Below are 6,723 nucleotides of genomic sequence, written 5' to 3' on the forward strand. Positions count from 1 at the left end.
CTGAATAGCCAGGGGAATTTTTTTTAAAGTTTTTTTTTTAAAGATGTATTTATTTATGATAGATATATATATAGAGAGAGGCAGAGACACAGGAGGAGGGAGAAGCAGGCTCCATGCCGGGAGCCCGACGTGGGACTCAATCCCGGGACTCCAGGATCGCGCCCTGGGCCAAAGGCAGGCGCCAAACCGCTGAGCCACCCAGGGATCCCCTAGCCAGGGGAATTTTAAAAAAGAAAACCATATCTGGGGGCATCACAATGCCAGATTTCAGGTTGTACTACAAAGCTGTGGTCATCAAGACAGTGTGGTACTGGCACAAAAAGAGACACATAGATCAATGGAACAGAATAGAGAACCCAGAAGTGGACTCTGAACTTCATGGTCAACTAATATTCGATAAAGGAGGAAAGACTATCCATTGGAAGAAAGACAGTCTCTTCAATAGATGGTGCTGGGAAAATTGGACATCCACATGCAGAAGAAGAATGAAACTAGACCACTCTCTTGCACCATACACAAAGATAAACTCAAAATGGATGAAAGATCTAAATGTGAGACAAGATTCCATCAAAGTCTTAGAGGAGAACACAGGCTACACCCTTTTTGAACTCGGCCACAGTAACTTCTTGCAAGATACATCCATGAAGGCAAAAGAAACAAAAGCAAAAATGAACTATTGGTACTTCATCAAGATAAGAAGCTTTTGCGCAGCAAAGGATACAGTCCACAAAACTAAAAGACAACCTACAGAATGGGAGAAGATATTTGCAAATGACGTATCAGATAAAGGGCTGGTTTCCAAGATCTATAAAGAACTTATTAAACTCAACACCAAAGAAACAAACAATCCAATCATGAAATGGGCAAAAGACATGAAGAGAAATCTCACAGAGGAAGACATGGACATGGCCAACATGCACATGAGAAAATGCTCTGCATCACTTGCCATCAGGGAAATACAAATCAAAACCACAATGAGATCCCACCTCACACCAGTGAGAATGGGGAAAATTAACAAGGCAGGAAACAACAAATGTTGGAGAGGATGCGGAGAAAAGGGAACCCTCTTACACTGTTGGTGGGAATGCGAACTGGTGCAGCCACTCTGGAAAACTGTGTGGAGGTTCCTCAAAGAGTTAAAAATAGACCTGCCTTACGACCCAGCAATTGCACTGTTGGGGATTTACTCCAAAGATACAGATGCAATGAAATGCCGGGACACCTGCACCGCGATGTTTCTAGCAGCAATGGCCACAATAGCCAAACTGTGGAAGGAGCCTCAGTGTCCATCGAAAGATGAATGGATAGAGAAGATGTGGTTTATGTATACAATGGAATATTACTCAGCCATTAGAAACGACAAATACCCACCATTTGCTTCAACGTGGATGGAACTGGAGGGTATTATGCTGAGTGAGGTAAGTCAATCGGAGAAGGACAAACATTCATTTGGGGAATATAAATAATAGTGAAAGGGAATATAAGGGAAGGGAGAAGAAATGGGTAGGAAATATCAGAAAGGGAGACAGAACATGAGAGACTCCTAACACTGGGAAACGAACTCGGGGTGGTGGAAGGGGAGGAAGGAGTGGGTGGGGTGAATGGGTGACGGGCACTGAGGGGGGCACTTGTTGGGATGAGCACTGGGTGTTATTCTGTATGTTGGTAAATTGAACACCAATAAAAAATAAATTTATTTAAAAATAATAATAATAATAAAATAAAAAAGAAATTGGGACATAATAAAAATTAGAAGAAGAAAAATCACGTAAAAGAAAAATTTGGTGACCCAAAACACCTTAAATTTTCACTAAATAAAAATTGAAAAATATAGAAAAAAAGAAATAAAACAAAATAAACACAAAAGAAGTAGCAATGGAGAAAAATGAAAGATAAAAAAAACTGTAGGACATACACAAAATCAATAGTAAGACAACAGAAGTAAGTATTTCCTCACTAGTAATTATTTTTAAAAGATTTATTTATTATTTGAGAGACGAGGTGGGGGTGCTGAGGGAGATGATCTCTAGCAGACTCCCAGCTGAGCACAGATCTCACTGGGGGCTGGATATTATGACCCTGAGATCATGACCTGAGCCAAAATCAAGAGTTGGATGCTCAATCAACTGAGCCACTCAGGCTCCCCTCATCAGTAACTGGAGAGCTGGTAAAGGTAAATGGATTAAACCCTCCAATAAAAAGGCACAGACAGGCAAAACTGACATATATAAATAGAAACAATATCAGCCAAATTTTGAAACAATATCATCCAAATTTTAATTTATGTTTCCTACAAGAGACTCACTTTAGATACAAAGATACAAATAGATTGAAAGTAGAATGATAGAAATTCCATACAAATATCAAAGAAAAAAGCTATAGATAGTACTGTATATATAGTATATAGTAATCTATAATAGTATTATCAGACAAAATAGACTTTAAGTCAACATTTATGTCAAAAAATTGTTACAAGATACAGAAAAGGGTATATTTTTAAAAGTGACAATTCACCAAGAATATATAACAATTAGATATATAAATGCACCTGCACCCCGATGTTTCTATCAGCAATGGCCACAATAGCCAAACTGTGGAAGGAGCCTCGGTGTCCATCGAAAGATGAATGGATAAAGAAGATGTGGTTTATGTATACAATGGAATATTACTCAGCCATTAGAAACGACAAATACCCACCATTTGCTTCAACGTGGATGGAACTGGAGGGTATTATGCTGAGTGAAATAAGTCAATCGGAGAAGGACAAGCAGTGTATGTTCTCATTCATTTGGGGAATATAAATAATAGTGAAAGGGAATATAAAGGAAGGGAGAAGAAATGTTGGGAAATATCAGGAAGGGAGACAGAACATAAAGACTCCTAACTCGGGGAAACGAACTAGGGGTGGTGGAAGGGGGGAGGAGGACGGGTGTTGGAGGGGAATGGGTGACGGGCACTGAGGTGGACACTTGACGGGATGAGCACTGGGTGTTTTTCTGTATGTTGGTAAATTGAACACCAATAAAAATTAATTTAAAAAAAAAGAAAGATGAATGGATAAAGAAGATGTGGTTTATGTATACAATGGAATATTACACAGCCATTAGAAATGACAAATAGCCACCATTTCTTCAACGTAATGGAACTGGAGGGTATTATGCAGAGTGAAATAAGTCAATCGGAGAAGGACAAACATTATATGTTCTCATTCATTTGGGGAATATAAATAATAGTGAAAGGGAATAGACGGGAAGGGAGAAGAAATGGTTAGGAAATATCAGAAAGGGAGACAGAACATAAAGACTCCTAACTTTGGGAAATGAACTAGGGGTGGGGGAAGGGGAGGAGGGCGGGGCGTGGGAGTGAATGGGTGACGGGCACTGAGGGGGGCACTTGGGATGAGCACTGGGTGTTATTCTGTATGTTGGCAAATTGAACACCAATAAAAATAAATTTATTATTAAAAATAAGCTTATGACAAGCAAAAAAAAAAAAAAAGATATATAAATGCAGCAAACACCAGAACCCCACAACAAATGCTGCAAACACTGGCAGAATTGAAGAATAGGTAGTTCTACAACAATAGTTACATACTACAATCCTCCACATTCAGTAATAGATACAGCAACCAGCAAGATGAATAATAAGGAAAAAAAGAACTTAGACTGCACTATAAACTGATTAACAGACATATATAGAACATTTCATCCACAAAAACAGAATACACATTGTTCTTATGTGCACATGAAACACTCTCCATGATGGAACATAAGTTACAGACAAATATTAAAACATTTCAAAAGGTGAAATAATGCAAAGTGTATTTTTATAACAGACTAAAATAAAAATCAATAACAAGAAAAACTGGCAATTAAAAACCTGAAATTAAGTAATACACTCTTAAATTATCAATGGATTAAAGAAGAAATCACAAGGAAAATTAGAAAATACCTATGACAAATAACAGTGAAAATACACACACTGAAACTTGTTGAATATAGCTAAAGCAGTATGAAGGTAAACATTATAGCTGTAAATATACGTATTGAAAAATAAAAAATAAATATCTCAAATCAATAATCTAACTGTATACCTTAAGGGACTTGAAGAAGATCAAACTAAATCCAAACCTAACATGAAGAAGGAAATAACAAAGAAGAGAGTGTAGATAAATAAAATAGTGAATAGAAAAAGAAAAGAGAAAAAAAATCAATGAAACCAAAAGCTGGTTTTTTGAAAAGATAAAAAAAAACTTGACAAACATCTCGCTAGACTAAGAAAACAAGAGAAAAGACTTATATAAAGACAGCATAGGGATGTGTCAGAGCTTCAAGTCAAACACAATTTAGCAAAAGGTAAGTAGATATTTAAGGTTATGGAAGAGTATTTCCTTTGGTTGCTCTTATTCCTGAATTAATCTAGGGCATTTATACTCACAGTACTCTGGTGAGACAGGCAGCCATGTTTTAGAGGGTGGATTCTCATGTACATTTGTTCCTTATAGATTGGAGGAAAGAAAAGTTCCAGGCTATGATGATGCAGAAGGGATCCTACTCCTTATGGGCCAGTCTCAGGAAAAGATGGGTAGAGGGGAGTTAGATCTAACCAGGGTAAGAGAAACCCTCAGAGAGCGGGGAACCTCTGGCTCAGGCCTACTGAGATCCTTCCCAGAATAATAATAGTCCACTTGTCTGCAGTAAATGTGACCCTGGATGCAGCCACTGCCCATCCTTCCCTCCTCCTGTCTGAAAACGGGAGACGAGTAAGCTGGCAAGAAGAACATCAAGATCTACCCAGCTCCACCCAGAGATTCCACTCCCTCCCCTGTGTGCTGGGGCAATTGGACATTAGTTAGGGGAGGTTCATACTGGAGGTTAAGGTTGAGGGCACACTTTCCTAGAACCTGGGAATTTGTATTGATAATGTAATAAGGAAGGGGAGGGTCACAGTGTCTCCACAGAATGGTCTCTGGGCCATCAGCCTCTATAAGGGGGAGTACTGGGCCCCCACCTCCCCAGAAACCTGTCTTACTATAAGAGAAAAACCCCTTAGTGTGGGGGTATTCCTGGATTATGATGCTGGAGATGTATTTTTCTATAATATGACAAATAGATCCCACATTTTTTCCTTCCCCCAGAACACATTCAGTGGTATTTAGGTATTTAGGATACCTAAAACCATTTTTCAGATTTTGGTTCCCTGACTCCCTAACCACTTGTCCAGGTGGAGGAAAACAATGTAATTCATATGCCTGTCTTTCCATGAGTAATTACGACCTTGAGCCCCTATGATAATTACAATACTTCCAGCAGCCACAAATTGATTTTTTTCTTCCTTCTTTCTGGTTCTTTCTCAAGATGATGTTCCGAGACAGAGATTCATAATTGCCCCTCATATCAATTCTCCCTTCTTCCTTTGTTATAGGCTCCTTTTCTTATCATTACACCCAATAACAGCCTAGTTGAAGATTAGATTTTCCTGCCTCCCCTGATGAATGTGATTAAATGATGACCAGTGCATTACAAACTGAATTATTCTGTATGATCTCTGAGATGTGTCTTTAAAGAAAAAAATGTGTGCTTTTCCTGTTTTCTTTACTTTTTCTGATGACTGGATGTGTCACAATGGATGGAACTCTAAGAACATCTTTGACTATGTAATACGACATGGATGGCAGAGAACACAGAATGAGCTTGGGTTTTTGACAGCTTCATAGAACTAAAGAACTATTGCTCAATTCCTGAATTCTTTTCAATGAAAAATAAACTTTTAAATCTCAAAGCCATTGTCACTTGTGATTGAGTCTAATCCTGAATGGTGCAGCCTCCCTTTAAGGATGGCAGCAGATGACATCCATAGTTGAATATGCACAATGTCCTGTGCTTGATTATTTAGTTACTGATACTCCTGCAGTGTGTCAATTTCACTGTCATTTTAAGTAGGTGTTACTTGACCTACAGAGCTCTGTACGTAGTAGGTTTGAGTAAATACTTGTTTAATAAACAATATGAGCATTAAAGATATCTGTGGGTTCATGTGCATACACATATGATGTAGTAGCATAATCTACCAAATGTTCAGGTCAATTGTACTGTAGCTAACCAGTATAAATGGAAATTCTCCAAAGGCAGCTCTTATCTCAGGACATTCTCATCATGCAATGAGACCGCCCCCTGAAACTCTCTAAGCAACTCTGGCCTAGTCAGGCAGATGCAAAATATAAAGACGAGTAGGAAAGAAGACTATGCATACGATCCCCCCCTCCAAGAGTATTCATGTATTTATGTATTTGCTTAGCTTAAAAAGGCAAAGTAAAATTACAGTGTGATCATGGAATGTATTAGAGAATATAAAAAGGACAATAAAGTGTCCAAAATACAATTATTGCTAGTCTAATGTACTTTATGGTTTTCAGATTGATTTATATTGTAACTTCACCACAAGTGTAGCCACCATCTGTTACCACATAACACTATTACAATACCATTGACTATATTCCCTATACTCTACCTTTTAGTCTGTAACTTATTCATTCCATAACTGGAAGTCTGTATCTCCCACTTCCCTTCACCTATTCTGCCCATCCTTCTACCTCTCCTCTCTGGCAACCATCATTTGGTTCTCTACATTTATAGGTCTGATTCTAATTTTTGTTTATCTTTTAGATTCTAAGTGTAAGTGAAACAATATGGTATTTGCCTTTCTCTGACTTACTTTGCTTTT

Source organism: Vulpes lagopus, chromosome 1 (genome assembly GCF_018345385.1).
Source record: "Vulpes lagopus strain Blue_001 chromosome 1, ASM1834538v1, whole genome shotgun sequence".
Taxonomy (NCBI): domain Eukaryota; kingdom Metazoa; phylum Chordata; class Mammalia; order Carnivora; family Canidae; genus Vulpes; species Vulpes lagopus.